The 27,865-nt window shown below is 47.6% G+C and overlaps 1 long non-coding RNA gene across 4 annotated transcripts in view; it reads left to right on the top strand.

Annotated features, from left to right (window-relative positions):
• LOC137528599 (uncharacterized) overlaps window positions 1-27,865 on the top strand; it is a 282,718-nt gene that overhangs the window by 143,064 nt on the left and 111,789 nt on the right. Inside the window, exon 4 of one of the 4 annotated variants that reach the window (XR_011023437.1) lies at window positions 5,490-5,676. The exons of the other annotated variants lie outside the window; for them this stretch is intronic. This is a non-coding gene — a long non-coding RNA (uncharacterized lncRNA). Of the gene's footprint in view, window positions 1-5,489; window positions 5,677-27,865 lie in introns of those variants that run through there. 4 annotated transcript variants of the gene reach the window in all.

The raw sequence follows: 27,865 nt of genomic DNA, 5'->3' as shown, positions 1-27,865 counted from the left end.
GATCCAGAGGAAGGTACAACACCAGCCTGCTCCCTCACATATCCCTGCTGATCCAGAGGAAGGCACAACACCAGCCTGCACCCTCACATATCCCTGCTGATCCAGAGGAAGGCACAACACCAGCCTGCACCCTCACATATCCCTGCTGATCCAGAGGAAGGCACAACACCAGCCTGCACCCTCACATATCCCTGCTGATCCAGAGCAAGGCACAACACCAGCCTGCTCCCTCACATATCCCTGCTGATCCAGAGGGAGGTACAACACCAGCCTGCTCCCTCACATATCCCTGCTGATCCAGAGGAAGGCACAACACCAGCCTGCTCCCTCACATATCCCTGCTGATCCAGAGGAAGATACAACACCAGCCTGCTCCCTCACATATCCCTGCTGATCCAGAGGAAGGCACAACACCAGCCTGCTCCCTCACATATCCCTGCTGATCCAGAGGAAGCAACAACACCAGCCTGCACCCTCACATATCCCTGCTGATCCAGAGGAAGGCACAACACCAGCCTGTACCCTCACATATCCCTGCTGATCCAGAGGAAGGCACAACACCGGCCTGCACCCTCACATATCCCTGCTGATCCAGAGGAAGGTACAACACCAGCCTGCTCCCTCACATATCCCTGCTGATCCAGAGGAAGGCACAACACCAGCATGCTCCCTCACATATCCCTGCTGATCCAGAGGAAGGCACAACACCAGCCTGCACCCTCACATATCCCTGCTGATCCAGAGGAAGGTACAACACCAGCCTGCTCCCTCACATATCCCTGCTGATCCAGAGGAAGGTACAACACCAGCCTGCACCCTCACATAGCCCTGCTGATCCAGAGGAAGGCACAACACCAGCCTGCACCCTCACATATCCCTGCTGATCCAGAGGAAGGCACAGCACCAGCCTGCTCCCTCACATACCCCTGCTGATCCAGAGGAAGGTACAACACCAGCCTGCTCCCTCACATATCCCTGCTGATCCAGAGGAAGGTACAACACCAGCCTGCACCCTCACATATCCCTGCTGATCCAGAGGAAGGCACAACACCAGCCTGCTCCCTCACATATCCCTGCTGATCCAGAGGAAGGTACAACACCAGCCTGCTCCCTCACATATCCCTGCTGGTCCAGAGGAAGGCACAACACCCGCCTGCTCCCTCACATATCCCTGCTGATCCAGAGGAAGGTACAACACCAGCCTGCTCCCTCACATATCACTGCTGATCCAGAGGAAGGCACACCACACCAGCCTGCTCCCTTACATATCCCTGCTGATCCAGAGGAAGGCACAACACCAGCCTGCTCCCTCACATATCCCCGCTGATCCAGAGGAAGGCACAACACCAGCCTGCACCCTCACATATCCCCGCTGATCCAGAGGAAGGTACAACACCAGCCTGCTCCCTCACATATCCCTGCTGACCCAGAGGAAGGCACAACACCAGCCTGCTCCCTCACATATCCTTGCTGATACAAAGGGAGGCACAACACCAGCTTGCTCCCTCACATATCCCTGCGATCCAGAGGAAGGCACAACACCAGCCTGCTCCCTCACATATCCCTGCTGATCCAGAGGAAGGTACAACACCAGCCTGCTCCCTCACATATCCCTGCTGATCCAGAGGAAGGCACAACACCAGCCTGCTCCCTCACATATCCCTGCTGATCCAGAGGAAGGTACAACACCAGCCTGCTCCCTCACATATCCCTGCTGATCCAGAGGAAGGCACAACACCAGCCTGCTCCCTCACATATCCCTGCTGATCCAGAGGAAGGCACAACACCAGCCTGCTCCCTCACATATCCCTGCTGATCCAGAGGAAGGTACAACACCAGCCTGCTCCCTCTCATATCCCTGCTGATCCAGAGGAAGGTACAACACCAGCCTGCACCCTCACATATCCCTGCTGATCCAGAGGAAGGCACAACACCAGCCTGCACCCTCACATATCCCTGCTGATCCAGAGGAAGGTACAATACCAGCCTGCACCCTCACATATCCCTGCTGATCCAGAGGAAGGCACAACACCAGCCTGCACCCTCACATATCCCTGCTGATCCAGAGGAAGGCACAACACCAGCCTGCACCCTCACATATCCCTGCTGATCCAGAGGAAGGCACAACACCAGCCTGCTCCCTCACATATCCCTGCTGATCCAGAGGAAGGCACAACACCAGCCTGCTGCCTCACATATCCCTGCTGATCCAGAGGAAGGTACAACACCAGCCTGCACCCTCACATATCCCTGCTGATCCAGAGGAAGGTACAACACCAGCCTGCTCCCTCACATATCACTGCTGATCCAGAGGAAGGCACACCACACCAGCCTGCTCCCTTACATATCCCTGCTGATCCAGAGGAAGGCACAACACCAGCCTGCTCCCTCACATATCCCCGCTGATCCAGAGGAAGGCACAACACCAGCCTGCACCCTCACATATCCCCGCTGATCCAGAGGAAGGTACAACACCAGCCTGCTCCCTCACATATCCCTGCTGACCCAGAGGAAGGCACAACACCAGCCTGCTCCCTCACATATCCTTGCTGATACAAAGGGAGGCACAACACCAGCTTGCTCCCTCACATATCCCTGCGATCCAGAGGAAGGCACAACACCAGCCTGCTCCCTCACATATCCCTGCTGATCCAGAGGAAGGTACAACACCAGCCTGCTCCCTCACATATCCCTGCTGATCCAGAGGAAGGCACAACACCAGCCTGCTCCCTCACATATCCCTGCTGATCCAGAGGAAGGTACAACACCAGCCTGCTCCCTCACATATCCCTGCTGATCCAGAGGAAGGCACAACACCAGCCTGCTCCCTCACATATCCCTGCTGATCCAGAGGAAGGCACAACACCAGCCTGCTCCCTCACATATCCCTACTGATCCAGAGGAAGGCGAAAAACCCTTACAAGGCATGGTCCAATTACCTCAAAAGGGAAAAAATTTCTCCCGACTCCAGATGTCAATCAGATAAAATCCCTGGATCAACATCATTGGGCATTACCTAGTAAATGTTAATATGAAGGAAAATGACCCAGGATAGAAAGGACCATAGTGGTTTGAATTAGAAAACAACATATTTTTCTCATGAAATCTTTATGGTATGCATGACTAGGGGTGTGACGGGGGCATGGTCAGGGGTGTGGCTTAAGTGTCCCTCTTTCTCATCTCAAAATGTTGCGAGGTATGCCTATAGGCTCCTGTGACGTAAATCCGGGCCTGAATTTCGTTTTAAACAATACTAGTTGCCTGGCAGCCCTACTGATCTTCTAAGTCTAAGGCCCGGTTCACATTAGAATAAAAAAATGGTCCGTTCCCAGATCAGAAGGGAACGAATTGTTAGGGATGGGAACGGATCCTATGTTAACCTATGCATCCGTTCTCATCCATCCGTTGGAATAGATCCGTTATGTACAATCCGCTGAACTTTGGTTCTGCAGAAATGTTTCCGGACCGCTGAGCCCAGCAGAACGGAAACGGAAGCTGAAGCCCTTCATTGGGGGAAATGAGAAAATGGAAGTGAAGAAACTTATCTTTCTAAATAGAAAAATACACATTGGGGGTGGTGGGGGGGTCTGGGGGGGGGGGTTGTGGGGAAACGGAACGGAAGCAGCGGAAGGGAAACGGAGTGAAAACGGGTCATATCGACTGGTGATCAGATCCGTTTTGATGGATCTGTTTGCCGCTTCAACGCAGGTGTGAACCGGGCCTAATACTTTTAGCCATAGATCATGAACAAGCAGGCAGCAGATCAGGTGCTCTGACTGAGGCTGGTTTCACACTTATAACCTGCGGTAGCGGTGTGACCGGATGATCACCATGCACCGCAACACCAAGAAAAGCTGATATCTCCATAACCTGCAGTGACCAGATTTTTCTGGGTCCAACCTGGGATGGGAGGGGGGGGGGGGGGGGGCTGGTGGGGAGTGTTCGCGTCGAAAGATGGACGTGGGGGGGTTGAGGGGTGTTGCTAGCGCGCCGTGCCGAAAAATAGGAGTGGCCATGACATTGTATGGGTGGAGCGTCACTGTAACCCCAAAGCAGCAAATATAGCCAACTATGACCATTTAATAATAAATGCAGCAACAGTTACCCCAGACACCAGAAAATAAAAGCAATGTGGCAACATTTCAGCAGAAAATAAACGCAATGTGGGCAACATTTCAGCAGAAAATAAACGCAATGTGGGCAACATTTCAGCAAAAAATGAACGCAATTTGGGCCACATTTTAGCAGAAAATCAACGCCCCCGCCGATCGCACCGCTCAAACCCGACGAGTCTAACCGCATCTCACAGGCTCTGCCTGTCTCTATGAGCCGATTTCATTGGCTGCCGGCCGTGTCTATCAATGTAAGCCGCTCCCATTGAATGACAGGGCAGGAGCCAATTAAAGTGGCTCCTGACCGGCTCACATGACCCTGCTGTTATAGAGACGGCAGAGTCTATTTCCTGGGGGTCCCGGCAAGCGGCGAATGCGGCGGGTATGCGCGGCGATTCGTCAGGATTCCGTCGTTCTGGTACCAGCGGTCTCTGGTCCTTAAGGGGGCAGAGACCGCTGGTGCTTAAGTGGTTAAACCCGAGTGGGGTCAGGTCATAATCTCCTCACCCGCCTATACAGTGGTTGCCTGTGACTCTTGTGAGAATAACTGCCCTAAGTCCTATACGGTGTTTACATACTACACCATATTGGGCTCGCAGTCTCATTTTCTTTTTGTTGGATAATCGTCGGTTCATCATCAGGAGTTTGTGCAGAGCTATAACGATTACTAAACAAGGTGTGTACGTAGTCTATTCCACTTTTCTCTACATCCTGCATCATTTAACGAGCCTGTTAGTTAAAGGACACCCGAAGTGACATGTGACATGATGAGATAGACATGTGTATGTACAGTGCCTAGCACACAAATAACTAGGCTGTGTTCCTTGTTTCTTTCTCTGCCTGAAAGAGTTAAATATCAGGTATGTAAGTGGCTGACTCAGTTCTGTCTCGATGATGAGATAGATGTGTATGTACAGTGCCAAAGCACACAAATAACTAGTCAGGACCGGGTCAGCCTACAGTGTGACCCTCACTGATAAGAAATTCCAACTATAAAACACTTTCCTTGCAGAACATGGATTCTGAGAGCAGGAAAGAGATAAAAAGGATCAATAGTTCATAGATTTTAGCTCTGGCATACTTCAATGAATGTGCCATTGAGCAAATGAGCAAACACAATGAAACAGTTAAAACTTAAAAAGTAGATTTAAACATAAAATAAAACCGTGGAATATCTTTAAAAGTCATTTTTAGGAGAAGGAAGAAAGATACAATTGTTTATTTCATTCGTTTATTTTCGCCTCAGGTGTCCTTTAATAATCGTTTGGTGTTTCGGTTGCAGTCTTCTGCTGTCATTCAAAGCACATTGTTAAACATCTTCTGAATTTGACTGTGAACGGTCGTTCACCGGTTGTTTTACACTATTTTATCTTGCAGTGTGTTTAACTCTTTGAGGCCAGAAATGCAGTTCAGATTCTTATCATTTTGAGACTGAGATGCAGCTGCAGTGCCGACCACAGAGAGGGAATCTCTCAGCAGAGGGAGGGGATGGGGGAGGTCAAATGATCTTTGCTCAGAGGGCGACTTGCCTGCTGCCGCCTCCCAGTTCCTCTCAGACGAAGCAAGACCCTTCAACACAGTAAACTGATGGTGAGAAGCCACTATTTGGCACCAGTTGTAACTTTTGGTTTTTCTGGCAGTTGACGATTGTATAGCCAAATCACTGATATTACCTATCCTCGATATCAGGTTTTTGGTCGTACAAATCACAGAGTACCAGTCCCCAAATACAACAGCTGCTAATGAAGACAACAGAGAGTATCAGTCTGGAACCCACTACAAAGCGCAATCGCTAATCGTAATCGCTAGCATTTTTCTGGGTCCAACCTGGGATGGGATGGGGGGGGGGGCGCTGGTGGGGAGTGTTCGCGTCGAAAGATGGACGTGGGGGGGTTGAGGGGTGTTGCTAGCGCGCCGTGCCGAAAAATAGGAGTGGCCATGACATTGTATGGGTGGAGCGTCACTGTAACCCCAAAGCAGCAAATATAGCCAACTATGACCATTTAATAATAAATGCAGCAACAGTTACCCCAGACACCAGAAAATAAAAGCAATGTGGCAACATTTCAGCAGAAAATAAACGCAATGTGGGCAACATTTCAGCAGAAAATAAACGCAATGTGGGCAACATTTCAGCAAAAAACGAACGCAATTTGGGCCACATTTTAGCAGAAAATCAACGCCCCCGCCGATCGCACCGCTCAAACCCGACGAGTCTAACCGCATCTCACAGGCTCTGCCTGTCTCTATGAGCCGATTTCATTGGCTGCCGGCCGTGTCTATCAATGTAAGCCGCTCCCATTGAATGACAGGGCAGGAGCCAATTAAAGTGGCTCCTGACCGGCTCACATGACCCTGCTGTTATAGAGACGGCAGAGTCTATTTCCTGGGGGTCCCGGCAAGCGGCGAATGCGGCGGGTATGCGCGGCGATTCGTCAGGATTCCGTCGTTCTGGTACCAGCGGTCTCTGGTCCTTAAGGGGGCAGAGACCGCTGGTGCTTAAGTGGTTAAACCCGAGTGGGGTCAGGTCATAATCTCCTCACCCGCCTATACAGTGGTTGCCTGTGACTCTTGTGAGAATAACTGCCATAAGTCATATACGGTGTTTACATACTACACCATATTGGGCTCTCAGTCTCATTTTCTTTTTGTTGGATAATCGTTCATCATCAGGAGTTTGTGCAGAGCTATAACGATTACTACACAAGGTGTCCACGTAGTCTATTCCACTTTTCTCTACATCCTGCATCATTTAACGAGCCTGTTAGTTAAAGGACACCCGAAGTGACATGAGACATGATGAGATAGACAGGTGTATGTACAGTGCCCAGCACACTAATAACTAGGCTGTGTTCCTTTTTTTTCTTTCTCTGCCTGAAAGAGTTAAACATCAGGTATGTAAGTGGCTGACTCAGTTCTGTCTCGATGATGAGATAGATGTGTATGTACAGTGCCAAAGCACACAAATAACTAGTCAGGACTGGGTCAGCCTACAGTGTGACCCTCACTGATAAGAAATTCCAACTATAAAACACTTTCCTTGCAGAACATGGATTCTGAGAGCAGGAAAGAGATAAAAAGGATCAATAGTTCATAGATTTTAGCTCTGGCATACTTCAATGAATGTGCCATTGAGCAAATGAGCAAACACAATGAAACAGTTAAAACTTAAAAAGTAGATTTAAACATAAAATAAAACCGTGGAATATCTTTAAAAGTCATTTTTAGGAGAAGGAAGAAAGATACAATTGTTTATTTCATTCGTTTATTTTCGCCTCAGGTGTCCTTTAATAATCGTTTGGTGTTTCGGTTGCAGTCTTCTGCTGTCATTCAAAGCACATTGTTAAACGTCTTCTGAATTTGACTGTGAACGGTCGTTCACCGGTTGTTTTACACTATTTTATCTTGCAGTGTGTTTAACTCTTTGAGGCCAGAAATGCAGTTCAGATTCTTATCATTTTGAGACTGAGATGCAGCTGCAGTGCCGACCACAGAGAGGGAATCTCTCAGCAGAGGGCGGGGATGGGGGAGGTCAAATGATCTTTGCTCAGAGGGCGACTTGCCTGCTGCCGCCTCCCAGTTCCTCTCAGACGAAGCAAGACCCTTCAACACAGTAAACTGAAGGTGAGAAGCCACTATTTGGCACCAGTTGTAACTTTTGGTTTTTCTGGCAGTCGATGATTGTATAGCCAAATCACTGATATTACCTATCCTCGATATCAGGTTTTTGGTCGTACAAATCACAGAGTACCAGTCCCCAAATACAACAGCTGCTAATGAAGACAACAGAGAGTATCAGTCTGGAACCCACTACAAAGCGCAATCGCTAATCGTAATCGCTAGCATTTTTAATGAGCGTTTTGTAAGAGATTTCATGAGCATTTTCTGGCGATTTTGGTAGCGATTTTAAAAAGTGTCAGCTTTTTGCCAGCGATTGCGTAGCAATTAGCGTTTTGAATTCTGATTGGTCCTTTCAATGAATTTTAATTTTTTTAGTGTGCAGTAATAAACGTTAGCAAATTGCTCTGTATAACGATTCATGAACGATTACACCAGCGTTTATATACTTTACATTGCAGAAACGCAAACGCAAAAAGCTAACACCCAAAAATCCTGCATGTCCTGCGTTTGAGATTTGGGTAATCTCAATCTCTCCAGTGGAATTTGACCCATCGATTAACATTAGCTGAGCGTTTAGGGAAATCGCTAACGTTTTAAAAACCTCCCTAAACGCTCAAAAAAAATCGCTCTAGTGGGTTCCAGCCCTGAAGAATACTTTAACCCAAACAAAAATGTAAAATGGGGGGAGGGGACATGTGTAGTGAGCTCTCCTCCTGCTCCGTGTTACTGTGTACCGATTCCCCGAAACTTACTTTCTGGTTGGGACTGTGCAGGGGGTGCCCAGGTATGTGCGTCCTTGATCGCGCACCCGTGGCCACGAGCGCTCTGTGCATGCGCAAGGACGTGCATAGCCAGGTAGCGCCTGCGCAGCCCCGACCAGAAAGTAAGTGCATAGCACCCAACTGTCCCTCTTTCCTCCTCATTTGTCCCTCTTTCAGGAGTCTGTCCCTCTTTCTATGTAAATATATAGATTTCTCTACTAAAATATGTGTTTGATTGACTCTAAACTTTATTCCCATCCTTTAAATTGATGTATTACTCATTTTAAAATGTAAATATGAAGGAAAATGAACCAGGATAGAAAGGACCAGTGTGGTTTGAATTATAAAGAAACATATTTTTCTTATGAAATCTTTATGGTATGCGTCACTAGGGGTGTGTGTGGGGGGGGGGGCATGGTCAGGGGTGTGGCCTAAGTGTCCCTCTTTCTCATCTCAAAAAGTTGGGAGGTATGAGTTTGGGGGATCAGTACACAGTAATGGAAGGGGACGGAGGAGAACGGGGGGAGCAGCGGGCATGAGGAAAGCCCACTAGACATGCCGGCTCCTCCCAGTCCTCTCTCCGTTCACAACCGGCACATTCGGGACTCTTCAGTAGGCTTGCTTGTAAACACAAGTGAGCAGGGGATCAGGTTTCAGATAAGCATCTAGCAGGGAAATTAATGGAAGAGGAGGAATACATTATAGATAAAAAGAACCCCCAGCATGCAGCTGTTTGGCACTGACTACTAACGGGCTAGTTCTCCTGAAGTATGTGATAACTCCAAATCATAACAGCAGAAACTTTTTTGAAAGTTTTGAATGCGGGATTAGCATCTTTATCACTTAATACACTCAGACCAGTTGCTGTTTAAATTTGATGTTTATGGTGGCAATCAATAAACCTTTAAGAGGAAAATCCCTTTAGTGGTGAACTAGTTACAACACCTAATCTATGGAATCTCCTTGCAACTAGTCAACTGACCAATCCCCCTAGTCTACCCTCCAACACTTCCGACTAAGTTCTGCCCCCTGCCGTAATACTATATACCAGGTTCAGGGGCTATGGCTAATAGTATTAGAGGCAGAGGATCAGCAGGGCTGCCAGGCAACTGGTATTGCTTAAAAGGAAATAAACATGGCAAGCTCCATATACGGTACCTCTTACTTCAGTTCCCCTTTAAGGTGCCCATACATGTAGCGATTTGGCTGTACAGTCGACCATTCGATTCGGCCATTTTATCGACTCGAGAGAGAATCAAGTGTGTTCCAGTATGCCCAATCAATGAAAAGTGGCTGATATAATGTAGAATCAACCAGCTTAGTCAATCGAGTAAGATCGAAGATATTGTTCGATTGGACAGGAATCAGCTACTGTCCACATACCATTCAATCGACTCTAAATCGATTTTTGCATTCAGAACATAGAGACACAACATCGGCCAGATCAATTAGTGAAAGTGAATTGCATACAATATCGCTTGTAGTGTGTGGGTCACAAGTCGATTGACTCTTGATTGAAGCGGGATTGTCACCATAGAAATCAAATTTCAACAGCAACTGGTCTCAGTGTATTAGGTGATAAAGATACTTGTCCTGCATTCAAAACTTGCAAAATTCTTTCTGGTGTTATGGTTTGGCGTTATCACATAATTAAGTAGCACTGGCCCTTTAGTAGTCAGTGCCAAACAGTTGCATGCTGGGGGTTCTTTTCATCTATAATATATTCCTCCTCTTCCATTCATTTCCCTGCCTAGCTGCTTATCTGAAACCTGATCCCCTACTCACTTGTGTTTACAAGCAAGGCTGAGGTGACTCAGTGATTGGAGGAGAAAAGAAAAAAAAAGTAAAGGGCAGAAATGACATCAGGATTTAGCCTCAAACTGAGAGCAAAAGACATGGTTCCCACCAGGAACAGAATTCTCTTCATTTACTATCAAAACGTGGACAGTATAATACATGTGTTATGTAAGTAGGTCAAGTATTTATCTACTTGCATACCGTCTGCGTTTTTTTCCCTGGCATAGTATGGCTGATCCTACTGCTTTAACCATACTGAAGTCGATCACCCAATAAAGTCGATCGGTTTTTCGAATATATATAAATCACTAGATGTATGGCTACCTTTAGTTTCCAAAATGGAACGCTTTTGAAGTCCTGGTAAGGGCCCTTTTCCACTTGCAATCGCTAGCATTTGCGCTAAACGCTCGCGATTGCAATTAAGCAAGTTGCTAATTTTTTTCGACATTTGCAATTTTGCTATGCAATGCACTATGTAGCTATAACTAAATCTCTCCAAAGAGGGGCGCACTTTGGTGTCTCAGCCTTGGGTGCTGGAGGACCTTGTCTCGGCTCACCAGATCACCCCATTATAGCCAAGGCACACCGCTCAATCAGTGGATTTCATAGTGATAATTATTATTATTATTTATTGTATTTATAAAGCGCTAACATATTACGAATATTAACCACTTTACCCCCGTGGTACGGATTTCTCCGTCCCTTTTTCCACCCTGTCACCACCAAGGGACGGAGAAATCCGTACCGGACGCCGCTCCCGCCGCTGTCCGTGCTCCCGCTCGCTCGTCCGCGCGCCCCCACGCTCGTGCACGCCGCCGCCCGCTCGCCCGGAGATCAATGAACAGGAAAAACCTTTCCCGTTCGTTGTTCGTTGATCTAAGCCCCCCCCCCCCCCCCGCATTGATCAGCTGCTTCTACGAGAAGCAGCGCGATCATTGTGAAAAAAAAGTTGCCCAGCCTCCCTGAACTTCCTGCAAACGTACTTCCTGTACGCTTGCAGGTCACATAAACAAAAACTCACTGTGGCCAAATAGTAAAACTACACCCTAAAGCATTTTTCATATACAAATACATTAGTTAAACATTAAAAATTAACTCATTACCTCCCCCACTCCCCAAAAAATACAATTAAAAAAAATACATAAATAGTTACCTTAGGGACTGAACTTTTTAAATATTTATGTCAGGAGGGTATAACACTGTTACTTTATAAACTATGGGCTTGTAATTAGGGATGGACGCAAAACTGAAAAAAATGCACCTTTATTTCCAAATAAAATATTGGCGCCAAACATTGTGATAGGGACATAATTTAAATGGTTTTATAACCGGGACAAATGGGCAAATACATTTCATGGGTTTTAATTACAGTACCATGCATTATTTAGAAACTATAAAGGCCGAAAATTGAAAAATAATATTTTTTTTCCCACATTTTTTCCTATTTTTCCATTAAAACACAAGTAGAATAAAATAATTCTTGGCATAATGTCCCACCTAAGGAAAGCCTAATTGGTGGCGAAAAAAGCGGAAAATTGTGTTCTTACCTGTCGGTAATTTTCCTTTCCTGGTGCATCTCCATGGCAACATACTGATGGGTTAGCTCCGCCCCTTTAACTCTGATAGGACCATGATTATAAAAGTTTTACCCAGCAGGCCTACGGCCATTCTTTTGTATATTATCTCTCCACGAGGGGGGGTCGTATGTTGCCATGGAGATGCACCAGGAAAGGAAAATTACCGACAGGTAAGAACACAATTTTCTGCTTTCCCTGGTGCCTCCATGGCAACATACTGATGGGATGTATATAGCAAAACTAAATAATTTCAAACGAGGGTGGGTTCTGCTGAAACAAACAAAAACAATATTTATTGATTACAGTATCAAACAACTGATAACACAGCTTTCCCAAATTCAGCCGTCGTTAAAGCCATTGGATCCACTTGATAGTGGGATATAAATGTGTGTACTGATGCCCAACTAGCTGCTTTGCAGATCGTTTCTGCGGACACCTTTGAAAACGCAGCCCAGGACGCTGCTATTCCTCTTGTTGAATGTCCTGTAATTTGCGTAGGAGGATCTAACCCTCTCGCCTTATATGCCCTTTGTATGAGCTTTGATATCCACGTTGAGAGTGTGCGTGTTGAAGCTTGTTGTCCTTTCCTGTGTCCAGCTGGAATAATAAAGAGTTGTTCAGTCTTTCTGAAATCTTTGGTCTTTTCAATATAGGTTTGCAAAATATTTGCTATATCCAAAGGATGGAATTTGTTTGTCTGTAACTCAGATGGCTGAGAAGTGTTATCTTCCTCCGGAGCCAAAACTGGTAATGATATTTCTCGATTTACATGAAAAGACGACACCACTTTTGGGAGAAATTGAGGGCATGGCCTCAATATCACTCCGTCATGGAAGAAACATGTATAAGGTTCACTGGTACCTAGCGCGTGAATTTCAGACACCCTACTTGATGATGCTATTGCTATTAGGAAGGCGCTTTCTGTGTTAAATTTATGAGTGAACACTGTTCAGTAGGAATAAATGGTGGTTGTTCCAGAAATCTGAGAACGAGTGGCAAGTCCCATTTCGGGAAGAAGCCTTTCTTTGGTGGTCTTAGTTTTAAGACTGCTTTGACGAATTGCTGTACTAGTGGATCATTCGCCCACTGTATACCTGAGAATGCAGACAAAGCTGAAATCTAAACCTTAATAGAACTTAGGCTTAGGCCTAAATCTATTCCAGTCTGTAGAAAGGTAAGTACATTGGAGACAGTTGGCTTTTCAGGATTCCATTGATTTCTAATGGAGCATTCAACAAATTTCTTTCAGATACTACAGTACACTTTGTTAGTCGTGTCTTTTCTCGCACTCTGTAAAGTTTGTATCACCTGTTCTGGAAAACCTAATTGTATCAGCTTCCGCCTCTCAGCTTCCATGCCGTCAGATGTAACCTCTGTGGAGCTGGGTGTAGCAACCCCTGCTGCGATAGGAGATCTTGAATTGGAGGAAGGGTTATCGGATCTTCCATTGCCATTTGTAACATCAGATCCTGGGCCAAAATGGTAGGATCACTATTGCTGTTACGAGCTGAGACCTCAGTCTGCGTAGAAACTTCCCGATCAAACGGGGGAAAAGCATAAATGAATGGTGGCCAAGGCTGACTCAGCGCATCTATTCCCATTGATTCCTGACACTGGTACCTCGAATAAAAGTTCTTTATCTTGTTGTTCAGGTTTGTCGCAAATAAATCGACCATTGGCATCCCCCACTTCCTCGTTATCTGATTGAATACCTCGTCGTTTACAGACCACTCCAGGTTGTTCGGTGTATTCCTCGAGAGGAAATCCGCCAGAATATTCTCCTTCCCTGGTATGTAAAAGGCTGTCAAGTCTCTCAGATTGATCTCTGCCCAAGTCATTATTTTTTCCATTATGTTCATTAGGGATCGACTTCGCGTTCCTCCCTGTTTCTGAAGATAAGCGACTACTGTCCTGTTGTCTGAGTGTATACAAACAGACCTCTTCGAAACTTGCTTCTTGAAAGCTTTTAAAGTTAGGAGGACAGCTGTGAGTTCTAGTTCGTTTGACACCACCTTGGTCGACCAGGTCCATCGACCCTGGATTGCCAGCTCTCTGCAAACCGCTCCCCAGCCCTTGCTGCTTGCATCGGTTGTTAGTACTATCCAGTCGCTCAACTTCAGAGAAGTACAATTTTGAAGATTGCGACTGTTCTTCCACCATGCTAGTGATCTCTTCATCTCGGTTGTTATACAAATTGATTGTTGGTAATCTTTCTTTTTCCATTGAGTCAGAAACCCCCACTGGAAAGGCCTCATTCTCCATCTGCTCCACTTGACTAAAGGTATTGTCGATGTGAGAAGACCTAGAACTTTCAGGCATCTTCTTGCCGACATACGTCTTGTGTGTTGTGCTTCCTGGACACACTGCATCAGCGTTTGTTGCTTGACTGGGGTTAGACTGACAGTGTCGTTCTCTGTGTTGAAGAGAGCTCCGAGATAAATTAACTCCTTTGAAGGTGACAGATGGTTCTTTTGGTGATTTATCAGCCACCCAAAATCTGTCAAAGTCTTCAAAACCGTGTCCCGATCTTGCAGAGCTTTGTCTTTGGTCTGTGCTAACAGTAAGAGATCGTCCAGATAGCTGTATAGTCGAACCTTTTGAAGTCTTAACATGGCAACCAGCGGTTGTAGAACCTTTGAAAAAGTCTGCGGCGAAGTTGACAGACCGAAGGGGAGTGATGAGAATTGCAGATGTGTCTCCTGTATGGTAAATCTTAGGTACTTTTGATACTTCTGATGGATGGGAACATGAAAATATGCATCGCGAAGATCTATCGATATCATGAAATCCCCCGGTTGTACTGCCGTTATTATGGTCTGTAAAGACTCCATCTTGAATCTTTCTACTTTTATAAATTTGTTTAGGTATCTGAGGTCTATCACTGGTCTCCATTCGCCTGTTTTTTTCGGTACCAAGAAAATTGGTGAGTATATTCCCTCGAATTTTTCTGATCTGGGCACCTCTTGTATGACGTTGCGTGTTAAAAAATCTTCCCTGAATTGCAGCGAAGTTTCCTTTTTCTCTTTTGAAGTTGGCATCTTTGTTGGACTGAATCTTATTACCGGTGTATTTTTGAATGACCAAGTGTGTCCGTTCTTCACTGTGGCAATTACCCAGGGGTCTGTAATGTTGTCTTTCCACACCTGTACATAGTTCTTGAGTCTTGACCCTACTGGATGACTGTGGGGTGTCATATAGTCAGAAGGATTTCGCTGTAGACTGAGAAGCTGCCGCCGCTGGCTTGTTTGATCTTTGACTGTTGGATGGGTTAGTTCTCCATGATCTCCGAAATTCCCGACCTGGTTTATAAGACTTTGCGTCCTTATATCTTGTTTGTATTTGACCTCTTTGAAAAAATCTTTGCTTCCTTTTCTTATTCTCTTGCGGAATCAAGGTTGATCTACCGCCCGTTACTATCTTTATTGCCTCTTCTAGCTTCGCACTAAATAGGTTTTTACCATCAAAAGGTATTTTTACCCACATCTGTTTCGAGGTGAGATCGGCTGCCCAAGGTTTTAACCAGAACGCACGTCTTGCAGTTATTGAAGAAAGCATTGATCTTGACGATGCCCTTATTGTGTCAATGGCGGCTTCACTGACGAAATCCGCCGCGATCTTTATGTCTTGTGCTGCCGCTAGAATATCCTCCTTTTCTCCTCCTGAATTAACCAGATCTTCTATGTTTTTTCCCCATGTCTTGATAGCTTTTGCTACTGACGTTAATGCGATTGCCGGCTTGGTAGCTCCTGTCGATGAGAAATATACCTTTTTAAGATCATTATCGATTCTTCAATCTAACCCGTCCTTAAACATAACCGAATCTTCCATTGGGAGCGTCAAATGTTTGACCAGGTTCGAAATAGAGGCATCTACTGCGGGACAAGATGACAAGAAAGGAACTTCTTCTTCTGGTACTGGATATAACTTTGACCATCGATTTTGGAAGGATGGCTTTCTATCTAATTTTTCCCAATCGTTAGTCATTAACTCTTTTATTTCTTCCATAAGAGGGAATGTGACTCCTTTCTTCTTTAAATGTGGATAATATTTTCGAACTTTTTTCGGATCAATCTCCACATCTTCCCACTGTATCGCAGACTTAACAGCTTGAATGAATGATTCGACTAGAGCAAAATCAAAGTTTGAGGAGATATCCTCTTCCTGAATTTCACCTTCTTCCTCTTCATTATCATTAATTTGGCTAGCCTGACCTTCCATGCCTGAAGGAGCCGTATCCTGTGTAACTTGCATAGTTTGCTGTTCTGTAGACTGTGTTGTTTTGGATATCATTTCTTCCCAGACTGTCTGTCTGATCAACTCCACTATACTTCTCGGACTAAACTGTTGTTGACTTGTAGTTGCCAACTGGGAGTCTGTTTCATTATATAACACTGATTCTGCTCTTGGCTGCGATTGCGCTTTAGGGGCATGGTAGTATGTGCGTCTAGACGTTGATCTTGAACGATCCCTCTGATGATCCGCACGATATCTGTCTCTAGATCGAGATCTTCTTCTTGACTCCCTTCGGTGTGACCTAGATCGTGATCTGTGGTGTCTATCTCTTGATCTCGACCTTGACCTCCTTTTAGGAGATTTGCGATATCTTGAAGAGAGAAAGACAAAAAGGACAACGTTTATTTGTCAATAGCAGTGAATATATCACTAGAGGTAATAATACCTCCTCCTTTTTTTAATTTTTTTTTTATTTTCCCTTTGGAAGACTTTTTAGACGATCTTCCCATGATGGATCAAACGATCAATTTGGATATGCAGTGTTTGTGGGCACAGTACACACCCTAAGTAGAAAGTATAGAGATACATGTATTGTATTAGGGGCATAACATATACCTATATGTATAGTATAGCCGAAAGTGGAAACAGACATAAGACAAAATAATTAAGGTAAGATCAGCTAAGAGAGTTTAAAAACACACACTTACTGAGCAATGTATATCTAGGGCTTGGCAGAAGCGAGGCTCCGATCAGCAGCGCTGTCACTCTGTGCACCGACAGAGAATACTAAGCCTCTCGCTCTGTCTCGCACCGGCCTTTAAACCCTAGGCCAATCAGCGGCGAGACAACCCCTTCGCCCACTATCAAGATGGCGTCTGCTGCCTCTGCCCTCAGTTCGCTCCACCAATGGGCAAAGAGTACAGCGTATGACGCACTTCCGGAAAACCGGAGGAAGGCGGAAGTGGAATGGCGGCCAGCCGCGGCGAGACGCCGAGCCGACCTAAGAGTAAGACAACACCCACAAATGGCAGACCACAAGATGCACAAGTAGAGGTAAACTATAGATATATCCATCTAGCATACTGTGCCCCCACTGCCCGCCTCATTGCCGGATTTACCAAGCATTGGGCTTCCAAGTACTCACAGTGTGAAATTGCAAAACAACATATCTCTGTACACTGTAATGAGCAATACCTTCATGGAGTGTCGCTGGACAGATAGAGGGCTCATTTAGATGCCATGCTGTCAAAATAGTAGGGGAAGGGTAACCCCTAACACTCCAGGTAGACCTGCTGTTTAAAATTTTGTTTTCTTTATCCATAGCATGATCCTAGAAGAGAGGACAGAAAAAAAGAATGGCCGTAGGCCTGCTGGGTAAAACTTTTATAATCATGGTCCTATCAGAGTTAAAGGGGCGGAGCTAACCCATCAGTATGTTGCCATGGAGGCACCAGGGAAAACAAGATATAGTTCATTTCATTGTGATAAGTAATGATAAAGTTATAGACGAATGAATGGAAGGAGCGCTGAAAGGTGAAAATTGCTCTGGTGCTCAGGGGGTAAGACCCCTCAGTGGTTAAGAAATGTGTATGTGTCTCTGACTTACGAACGGCCAACATACAACAACATACAAACGCCCCACCGTATGAATGGATAATGCTGATATAGTCGCATAACTATTTAGGGCTTGATTCACTAAAGCGAGATAACACACATTATCATGTGTTAAAGCGTAAACTTTGTGCGTGTCAAAAGATTTAGCAATTACGTGATAATTTTCTATCGCGCGAATGGTGTTGTGCTTCACGCGATAAGGCCCCGTTCACATTACAAACGCGGACGGGCACGCACGCGGAACGCAACGCGTACGAACGCACGCCATCCGCGTTTGTATGCGTTGCGTGGCTGATCCCATCACTGAAAAGTGAATGGGACAGCCACGCGTTTTTACAAAAAATGCGTGCAGCATGCGTTCCCAGACCGCACAGGTCCGGAAGGCATGCTGTGTGAACATCAGATATTGCACTCTATGCAATGTCTGATGTCGTGCGTGTCGGCCACCTGCACACATTTCCAAAACACGGCTGGAAACGCGTGCAGTGTGAACGGGGCCTAAGTGCGCTATGCACGTGATAATTACGGTAAAGAAGATAGTTTGGTTGGTACTGAAATCAGCAATGGTGCTGTGAAACATGTGAGTTAATTGAATACGGTGCAATACTTTGCTGTGTGCAGTTATAACGCGTGATCTGCGTTCCGTTTGTGTGATCTGCAGTTACATCACGTGATAATTATACTTATCACGTGACATCCCATGTTTATGCGCTGAGTCATTTGGTATCGCTTGTTACTGTCCCTCGCTCTTTTGGAGGGACAGTCCCTCTTTGGGAGCTCTGTCCCTCTGTCCCTCCTCATTGATCCCTCTTTCAGGACTTTGTCCTCTTTCCATGTAAATATATAGATTTCTCTACTAAAAAATGTGTTTGATTGACTTTTTATTCCCATCCTATAAATTGATATATTACTAATTTTAAAATGTTAATATGAAGGAAAATGAACCAGAATAGAGAGGACCAGTGTGGCTTGAATTATAAAACAACAAAGTTTTCTTATGAAATCTTAATGGTATGCATGACTAGAGGTATGATGGGGCGTGATCAGGGGCGTGGCTTAAGTGACCCTCTTTCTCTTCTCAAAAAGTTGGGAGGTATGTTTACATGCATGAAATCGCGTGCAAAGCGGCTTATCACAGTCGTGATAAGCGTGAGTGAATCGAGACCCAATTCGCTAAGGCCTCTTTCAGGGAACCCACTAGCAGCCTTTTCTAAGCGCTAACCCACTAGCAGCCTTTTCTAAGCGCTAGTGATATGAAAAGCTCTTGCTAATGCAATGCTATGGGGGAGTTTTATAGAATCTTATTGCTCTAGTGGGATCCCACCCATAGCATTACATTAGCAAGAACTTTTCACATCACAAAGCGCTCAGAAAATCACTGCTAGTGGGTTGCAGGCCTCATAAGGGATGCTGGGGCCGTGTACTTGTCACGAGCGATATTCCGGTTGCATCTGAGGATGGCTGCGGTGGAGCTCAGACGTAACTCCATGGCGGAGCGCCTGTCCACCACCTGTACCGAGCGCTAACAAGAGTGCAAGAGAGCAGCTGATTGGCGGTGAATTCACCGCCTGTCAGCTGCCTATCTGCAGAATTCAAACATTCATTTTAAAACAATGTTCTATTTCATTCATATAAGAAACCGTGTTTGTAAACTTGTGATTACAATAATCCGCTTAAAGAGAAACTCCGACCCAGAATTGAACTTTATCCCAATCAGTAGCTGATACCCCCTTTTACATGAGAAATCTATTCCTTTTCACAAACAGACCATCAGGGGGCGCTGTATGACTGATATTGTGGTGAAACCCCACCCACAAGAAGCTCTGAGGACAATGGTACTCCTAGCAGTTTCCTGTCTGGGAACCTTGTTGCATTGTGGGAAATAGCTGTTTACAGCTGTTTCCAACTGTCAAAAAAGCAAGCAGCAGCTACATCACCTGCCAACAGTAAAAATGTCCCCATGTGATAAATGTCCGAATGTAAATCAGGGAGAGGAAAGATTTTACAATGGGCAAACACTGACTAAATCCTTTATACATAATTATTGTAAAAATGAAGCACTTTTTTTATTCCATTATTTTCACTGGAGTTCCTCTTTAAAGCTTCCAGCGTTTTCCTCGCATAGTAAATTGACCCCAGCGTAGCTTTCCATGTAAAGTTGCCATCAGCAGAAGTCGCGCTCTGACGCCCGTTTCGCTATATCTGACCTCGCCTCTAAACATCTGACATCTGCGAGGCAATTTGCTGCGGTAATGAATGTTTATCAGGCTGCAAGTGGCTGGTCTTTCTCTCTGTCAGTGTCACTTGCGCTCAGCTGTGTGTGAAGTCGCCTCTGCGCGCGTCCCTCCTCCACCCCCGCCAGGAACGCCGCGAACAAGGACGCGTCCGCATCCCAGTAATTACACGCCGTATGCAAATGCAGCGTTTCCTTACCTCGTCCTTGTCGGAGGAGGTTAACGAAACGCATCTGGTGATTTTTCCTCCTACAAAAGGTAATTGATGTGAGACGTTCAACCTTTCCGATCTCGGCGTGGGCTCCTCCAGGGGGAGGGATAAAAGTATACGGAAAAACAATGGCGCGCGAGCAGGAGAATGCCACCGCCGAGGGCTGCCCTATGGCCCGCTGATAAATGCGTCTCTCGGAGCCACAAAGAGGCGCTCAGAGGTGTCACAGCGGGGCAAGCAATCAACTATTTATGTATAATCTTTTGTTAGTAGGATAAATGGATGCAAATCGCTGCTTAAAGGACGACTAGCGCAAAAAAAATGTAGTTTAAAATACACTAGCTGACCCGCGTCGTAGCATATGCCGCATAATTATTAATGCGTGAAGACTTCCTGAAAGACACAGTTGTGCAGATGGGGTGGGTTTGAGGTTATCACTGTTAGGGAATGATAAGATGGAACTGTGGACAGAGCAACATACAGTTGTCCGTGACTGAATACACTCCAGTACATTGCGGTGAATGTTCATGAAGTCAGTCTAGTCCCCCATCTGCGCTCCCCCTCCAGGACTTACGAGGCGACACTGTGAAAAAAAAGTGAAATATCTGGCTGGTAGTTGTAGCCTTAGGGGGCGCCATCCGCGTCCTCCGTTCCATTCCGCTGCGGGTTCTTTTCAATGTACACCCTGTGCTTAGGCCCTGACCTCATCCCTCGGGTCGTCCTGATTTTCCCCAATAAGGATGTCCGCCAGCCTCGCAGCACGTCTTGCCGCGCCTGTGCAGTTCAGGACTGGAGGAGGAGTTAGAGCTGCGCAGCAGCTGCAAGACGTGTGGTGAGGCTGGCAGCCATCTTTATTGGGGAAAATCAGGACGACCCGAGGGATGGGGTCGGGGCATGAGCATCTTGAAAAGAACCCGCAGCGGAATGGAACGGAGGACGCAGATGGCATCTCCTAAGGCTACAACTACCAGCCAGGTATTTAACTTTTTTTCACAGTGTCGCCGTAAGTCCTGGAGGGGGAGCGCAGATGGGGGACCCAGGTGACGGGGTGGGGGGATCCGACCCCGGCCCGTTCCTCGCCCGCTGTGCCCAATACCCCCTTCCTGCCCGCTACCCCCTCCAGCTCAGGTGGCAAAAAGTCTAGGACCGGCCCTGGGGGCAAGACACTACTTCTTGCTTGGACCGGCCCTGGGGGCAGGGCGCTACTTCTTCTTGCTTGGACCGGCCCTGGGGGCAGGGCGCTACTTCTTCTTGCTTGGACCGGCCCTGGGGGCAGGGCGCTACTTCTTCTTGCTTGGACCGACCCTGGGGGCAGGGCGCTACTTCTTCTTGCTTGGACCGGCCCTGGGGGCAGGGCGCTACTTCTTCTTGCTTGGACTGGCCCTGGGGGCAGGGCGCTACTTCTTCTTGCTTGGACCGGCCCTGGGGGCAGGGCTACTTCTTCTTTCTTGGACCGGCCCTGGGGGTAGGGTGCTACTTCTTCTTGCTTGGACCGGCCCTGGGGGCAGGGCGCTACTTCTTCTTGCTTGGACCGGCCCTGGGGGCAGGGCGCTACTTCTTCTTCTGAAAAAATGCTTTCCATGAGAAAATGTATGCGTGCTCAAACACCAAGTTTAACCCTAGCAAGTCTGGCTTTGCAAATCCGGCTTAATTGGCTATTCATGAGGCAATGCTCATGCAAATATACATTTGCTTTCACATGCCAAACTATGCAGGGTCAAAAAACCAATACTGCAAAGCAGTCGCCCTGCGGGAATTTGTTCATGCTACATTAGCACTATCCAGGAGCGCCACAGAGAGGCTTCCCAATGCCCCCATACAACCGGGGGGACCGCGGGGTCCCAGGCTCTCTCAGTGCCTGGGAACCACAGCGGCACCCCGGAGGGGGAGGCTGGGTGGCGCAGACGACCCCACCAAGCGTGGCCAGCGCCGGGAAGAGCCATCCACACCCACCTCCCAATATTAAAAACAGGCACTTACCTTAACGTCCATTGCGTTCTGCATTGGGAAGCCTCCCCGTGGTGCTCCTGATGTGGCTGATTGGTGGAGAAAAGAAAAAAAAAGTTAAGGGAAACATTTACATCAGTATTTAGCCTCGAACTGTGGGCAAAAGACGTGGTCCCACCAGGAACAAAATTCTCTTCATTTACTATATAACATTCACTGAAATCAAAACATGGACACTGGGCAGTGCAATACATGTGTTATGTAAGTAGATCAAGTATTTATCTACTTATATATGTGTTTTTCCCTGGCATAGTATGGCTAATGCTCCTAACAGACTCTGTCACTAAAGTGCGGTAATTTGAATAAAGTGCACAAATACTCAAGATTACATCGGAATGCGTTACATATAATGTAACGATCCAGGCTCTACTCAGTGTGCGTAAAACTTTACCTTGTTGTTTTTGCTTTGATGAGATGATTGAACCTCCTTGCCAGTTATCCCGAGCTCAGCTCGGGGTAACCTGCACAGGAGGATTTCTCAGGCCTCCCTGGGCTGATTTGCATATTTTTTTTTTGTGCACGCAGCTAGCACTGTAGCTGTGTGCATATTCCGATCGCCGCTGCTCGCCTCCGATTCGCCGCTACCCGCCGCGCCGCCCCCCCTCCAGACCCCTTGCGCAGCCTGGCCAATCAGTGCCAGGCAGCGCTGAGGGGTGGATCGGGATTCCCTATGACGTCCCGACGTCCATGACGTCGGTGACGTCATTCCGCCCCGTCGCCATGGCGAACGGGGAAGCCCAGCAGGAAATCCCGTTCTGAACGGGATTTCCTGCTTACTCGGAGTGGGTGGGGGGATGCCGCTGCTCAGCGGCCTTTAATGTACCGAGCCCAGGGCTACATGATTAAAAAAAAAAAAAAATTAAAAGTACTGTGCTGCCCCCTTGTCGCGGGAATTGGACCGGCAAGGGGGTTAATGGAAGGTGTTTTCCCTTTCATGGTCATCCGCCATTTGTAAGTGTCGTTTCCTGTCTCGGACGTCCGGTCGCCGGGTGAGGTGTCGGCGTGGAAGGTCTTTGCGTTTGTAGGTGTTGTTTCCTGTCTCAGATGTCCGGTCGCCAGGTGAAGTGTCGGCTTTGACAGTCTTTGCGTTTGTAGGTGTTGTTTCCTATCTCAGATGTCCGGTCGCCAGGTGAAGTGTCGGCTTTGACGGTCTTTGCGTTTATAGGTGTTGTTTCCTGTCTCAGATGTCCGGTCGCCAGGTGAAGTGTCGGCTTTGACAGTCTTTGCGGTTCTAGGTGTTGTTTCCTGTCTCAGATGTCCGGTCGCCAGGTGAAGTGTCGGCTTTGACAGTCTTTGCGGTTCTAGGTGTTGTTTCCTGTCTCAGATGTCCGGTCGCCAGGTGAAGTGTCGGCTTTGACAGTTTTTACGTTTATAGGTGTTGTTTCCTGTCTCAGATGTCCGGTCGCCAGGTGAAGTGTCGGCTTTGACGGTCTTTGCGTTTATAGGTGTCGTTTCCTGTCTCAGATGTCCGGTCGCCAGGTGAAGTGTCGGCTTTGACGGTCTTTGCGTTTATAGGTGTCGTTTCCTGTCTCAGATGTCCGGTCGCCGGGTGAAGTGTCGGCTTTGACGGTCTTTGCGTTTATAGGTGTCGTTTCCTGTCTCAGATGTCCGGTCGCCAGGTGAAGTGTCGGCTTTGACGGTCTTTGCGTTTATAGGTGTCGTTTCCTGTCTCAGATGTCCGGTCGCCAGGTGAAGTGTCGGCTTTGACGGTCTTTGCGTTTATAGGTGTCGTTTCCTGTCTCAGATGTCCGGTCGCCAGGTGAAGTGTCGGCTTTGACAGTCTTTGCATTTGTAAGTGTCGTTTCCTGTCTCAGATGTCCGGTCGCCGGGTGAAGTGTCGGCTTTGACGGTCTTTGCGTTTATAGGTGTCGTTTCCTGTCTCAGATGTCCGGTCGCCAGGTGAAGTGTCGGCTTTGACGGTCTTTGCGTTTATAGGTGTCGTTTCCTGTCTCAGATGTCCGGTCGCCAGGTGAAGTGTCGGCTTTGACGGTCTTTGCGTTTGTAGGTGTCGTTTCCTGTCTCAGATGTCCGGTCGCCAGGTGAAGTGTCGGCTTTGACAGTCTTTGCGTTTGTAGGTGTTGTTTCCTGTCTCAGATGTCTGGTCGCCAGGTGAAGTGTCGGCTTTGACAGTCTTTGCGTTTATAGGTGTCGTTTCCTGTCTCAGATGTCCGGTCACCAGGTGAAGTGTCGGCTTTGACAGTTTTTGCATTTGTAGGTGTTTCCTGTCTCAGATGTCCGGTCGCCAGGTGAAGTGTCGGCTTTGACGGTCTTTGCGTTTATAGGTGTCGTTTCCTGTCTCAGATGTCCGGTCGCCAGGTGAAGTGTCGGCTTTGACGGTCTTTGCGTTTGTAGGTGTCGTTTCCTGTCTCAGATGTCCGGTCGCCAGGTGAAGTGTCGGCTTTGACAGTTTTTGCATTTGTAGGTGTTTCCTGTCTCAGATGTCCGGTCGCCAGGTGAAGTGTCGGCTTTGACGGTCTTTGCGTTTATAGGTGTCGTTTCCTGTCTCAGATGTCCGGTCGCCAGGTGAAGTGTCGGCTTTGACGGTCTTTGCGTTTGTAGGTGTCGTTTCCTGTCTCAGATGTCCGGTCGCCAGGTGAAGTGTCGGCTTTGACAGTCTTTGCGTTTGTAGGTGTCGTTTCCTGTCTCAGATGTCCGGTCGCCAGGTGAAGTGTCGGCTTTGACAGTTTTTACGTTTATAGGTGTCGTTTCCTATCTCAGATGTTCGGTCGCCAGGTGAAGTGTCGGCTTTGACAGTCTTTGCATTTGTAGGTGTCGTTTCCTGTCTCAGATGTTCGGTCGCCAGGTGAAGTGTCGGCTTTGACAGTCTTTGCATTTGTAGGTGTCGTTTCCTATCTCAGATGTTCGGTCGCCAGGTGAAGTGTCGGCTTTGACAGTCTTTGCATTTGTAGGTGTCGTTTCCTATCTCAGATGTTCGGTCGCCAGGTGAAGTGTCGGCTTTGACAGTCCCTGTCTCAGATGTTCGGTCGCCAGGTGAAGTGTCGGCTTTGACAGTCTTTGCGTTTGTAGGTGTGGTTTCCTATCTCAGATGTCCGGTCGCCAGGTGAAGTGTCGGCTTTGACAGTCTTTGCGTTTGTAGGTGTCGTTTCCTGACTCAGATGTCCGGTCGCCAGGTGAAGTGTCGGCTTTGACAGTTTTTACGTTTATAGGTGTCGTTTCCTATCTCAGATGTCCGGTCGCCAGGTGAAGTGTCGGCTTTGACAGTCTTTGCGGTTCTAGGTGTCGTTTCCTATCTCAGATGTCCGGTCGCCAGGTGAAGTGTCGGCTTTGACAGTCTTTGCGTTTATAGGTGTCGTTTCCTGACTCAGATGTTCGGTCGCCAGGTGAAGTGTCGGCTTTGACGGTCTTTGCGTTTATAGGTGTCGTTTCCTGTCTCAGATGTCCGGTCGCCAGGTGAAGTGTCGGCTTTGACGGTCTTTGCGTTTGTAGGTGTCGTTTCCTATCTCAGATGTCCGGTCGCCAGGTGAAGTGTCGGCTTTGACAGTTTTTACGTTTATAGGTGTCGTTTCCTGTCTCCGATGTCCGGTCGCCAGGTGAAGTGTCGGCTTTGACAGTCTTTGCGTTTATAGGTGTCGTTTCCTGTCTCCGATGTCCGGTCGCCAGGTGAAGTGTCGGCTTTGACGGTCTTTGCGTTTATAGGTGTCGTTTCCTGTCTCCGATGTTCGGTCGCCAGGTGAAGTGTGGGCTTTGACAGTCTTTGCATTTGTAGGTGTCGTTTCCTGTCTCAGATGTCCGGTCGCCAGGTGAAGTGTCGGCTTTGACAGTCTTTGCGTTTGTAGGTGTCGTTTCCTGTCTCCGATGTTCGGTCGCCAGGTGAAGTGTGGGCTTTGACAGTCTTTGCGTTTGTAGGTGTCGTTTCCTGTCTCAGATGTCCGGTCGCCAGGTGAAGTGTCGGCTTTGACGGTCTTTGCGTTTGTAGGTGTTGTTTCCTGTCTCAGATGTCCGGTCGCCAGGTGAAGTGTCGGCTTTGACGGTCTTTGCGTTTGTAGGTGTCGTTTCCTGTCTCAGATGTCCGGTCGCCAGGTGAAGTGTCGGCTTTGACAGTTTTTGCATTTGTAGGTGTTTCCTGTCTCAGATGTCCGGTCGCCAGGTGAAGTGTCGGCTTTGACGGTCTTTGCGTTTATAGGTGTCGTTTCCTGTCTCAGATGTCCGGTCGCCAGGTGAAGTGTCGGCTTTGACGGTCTTTGCGTTTGTAGGTGTCGTTTCCTGTCTCAGATGTCCGGTCGCCAGGTGAAGTGTTGGCTTTGACAGTCTTTGCATTTGTAGGTGTTGTTTCCTGTCTCAGATGTCCGGTCGCCAGGTGAAGTGTCAGCTTTGACAGTTTTTACGTTTATAGGTGTTGTTTCCTGTCTCCGATGTCCGGTCGCCAGGTGAAGTGTCGGCTTTGACGGTCTTTGCGTTTGTAGGTGTCGTTTCCTATCTCAGATGTCCGGTCGCCAGGTGAAGTGTCGGCTTTGACGGTCTTTGCGTTTGTAGGTGTCGTTTCCTATCTCAGATGTTCGGTCGCCAGGTGAAGTGTCGGCTTTGACAGTCTTTGCGTTTGTAGGTGTTGTTTCCTGTCTCAGATGTTCGGTCGCCAGGTGAAGTGTCGGCTTTGACAGTTTTTACGTTTATAGGTGTCGTTTCCTATCTCAGATGTCCGGTCGCCAGGTGAAGTGTCGGCTTTGACAGTCTTTGCGGTTCTAGGTGTTGTTTCCTGTCTCAGATGTCCGGTCGCCAGGTGAAGTGTCGGCTTTGACGGTCTTTGCGTTTATAGGTGTCGTTTCCTGTCTCAGATGTCCGGTCGCCAGGTGAAGTGTCGGCTTTGACGGTCTTTGCGTTTGTAGGTGTCGTTTCCTATCTCAGATGTCCGGTCGCCAGGTGAAGTGTCGGCTTTGACAGTTTTTACGTTTATAGGTGTTGTTTCCTGTCTCCGATGTCCGGTCGCCAGGTGAAGTGTCGGCTTTGACGGTCTTTGCGTTTATAGGTGTCGTTTCCTGACTCAGATGTTCGGTCGCCAGGTGAAGTGTCGGCTTGGAAGGTCTTTGCGTTTATAGGTGTCGTTTCCTGTCTCCGATGTCCGGTCGCCAGGTGAAGTGTCGGCTTTGACAGTCTTTGCATTTGTAGGTGTCGTTTCCTATCTCAGATGTTCGGTCGCCAGGTGAAGTGTCGGCTTTGACAGTCTTTGCGTTTATAGGTGTCGTTTCCTGTCTCAGATGTCCGGTCGCCAGGTGAAGTGTCGGCTTTGACAGTTTTTACGTTTATAGGTGTTGTTTCCTGTCTCAGATGTCCGGTCGCCAGGTGAAGTGTCGGCTTTGACGGTCTTTGCGTTTATAGGTGTCGTTTCCTGTCTCAGATGTCCGGTCGCCAGGTGAAGTGTCGGCTTTGACGGTCTTTGCGTTTGTAGGTGTCGTTTCCTGTCTCAGATGTCCGGTCGCCAGGTGAAGTGTCGGCTTTGACAGTTTTTGCATTTGTAGGTGTTTCCTGTCTCAGATGTCCGGTCGCCAGGTGAAGTGTCGGCTTTGACGGTCTTTGCGTTTATAGGTGTCGTTTCCTGTCTCAGATGTCCGGTCGCCAGGTGAAGTGTCGGCTTTGACGGTCTTTGCGTTTGTAGGTGTCGTTTCCTGTCTCAGATGTCCGGTCGCCAGGTGAAGTGTCGGCTTTGACAGTCTTTACGTTTATAGGTGTCGTTTCCTGTCTC

The sequence above is a fragment of the Hyperolius riggenbachi genome, chromosome 8 (genome assembly GCF_040937935.1).
Source record: "Hyperolius riggenbachi isolate aHypRig1 chromosome 8, aHypRig1.pri, whole genome shotgun sequence".
NCBI classification, from domain to species: domain Eukaryota; kingdom Metazoa; phylum Chordata; class Amphibia; order Anura; family Hyperoliidae; genus Hyperolius; species Hyperolius riggenbachi.
This window is presented reverse-complemented; position numbering and strand designations above follow the sequence as displayed.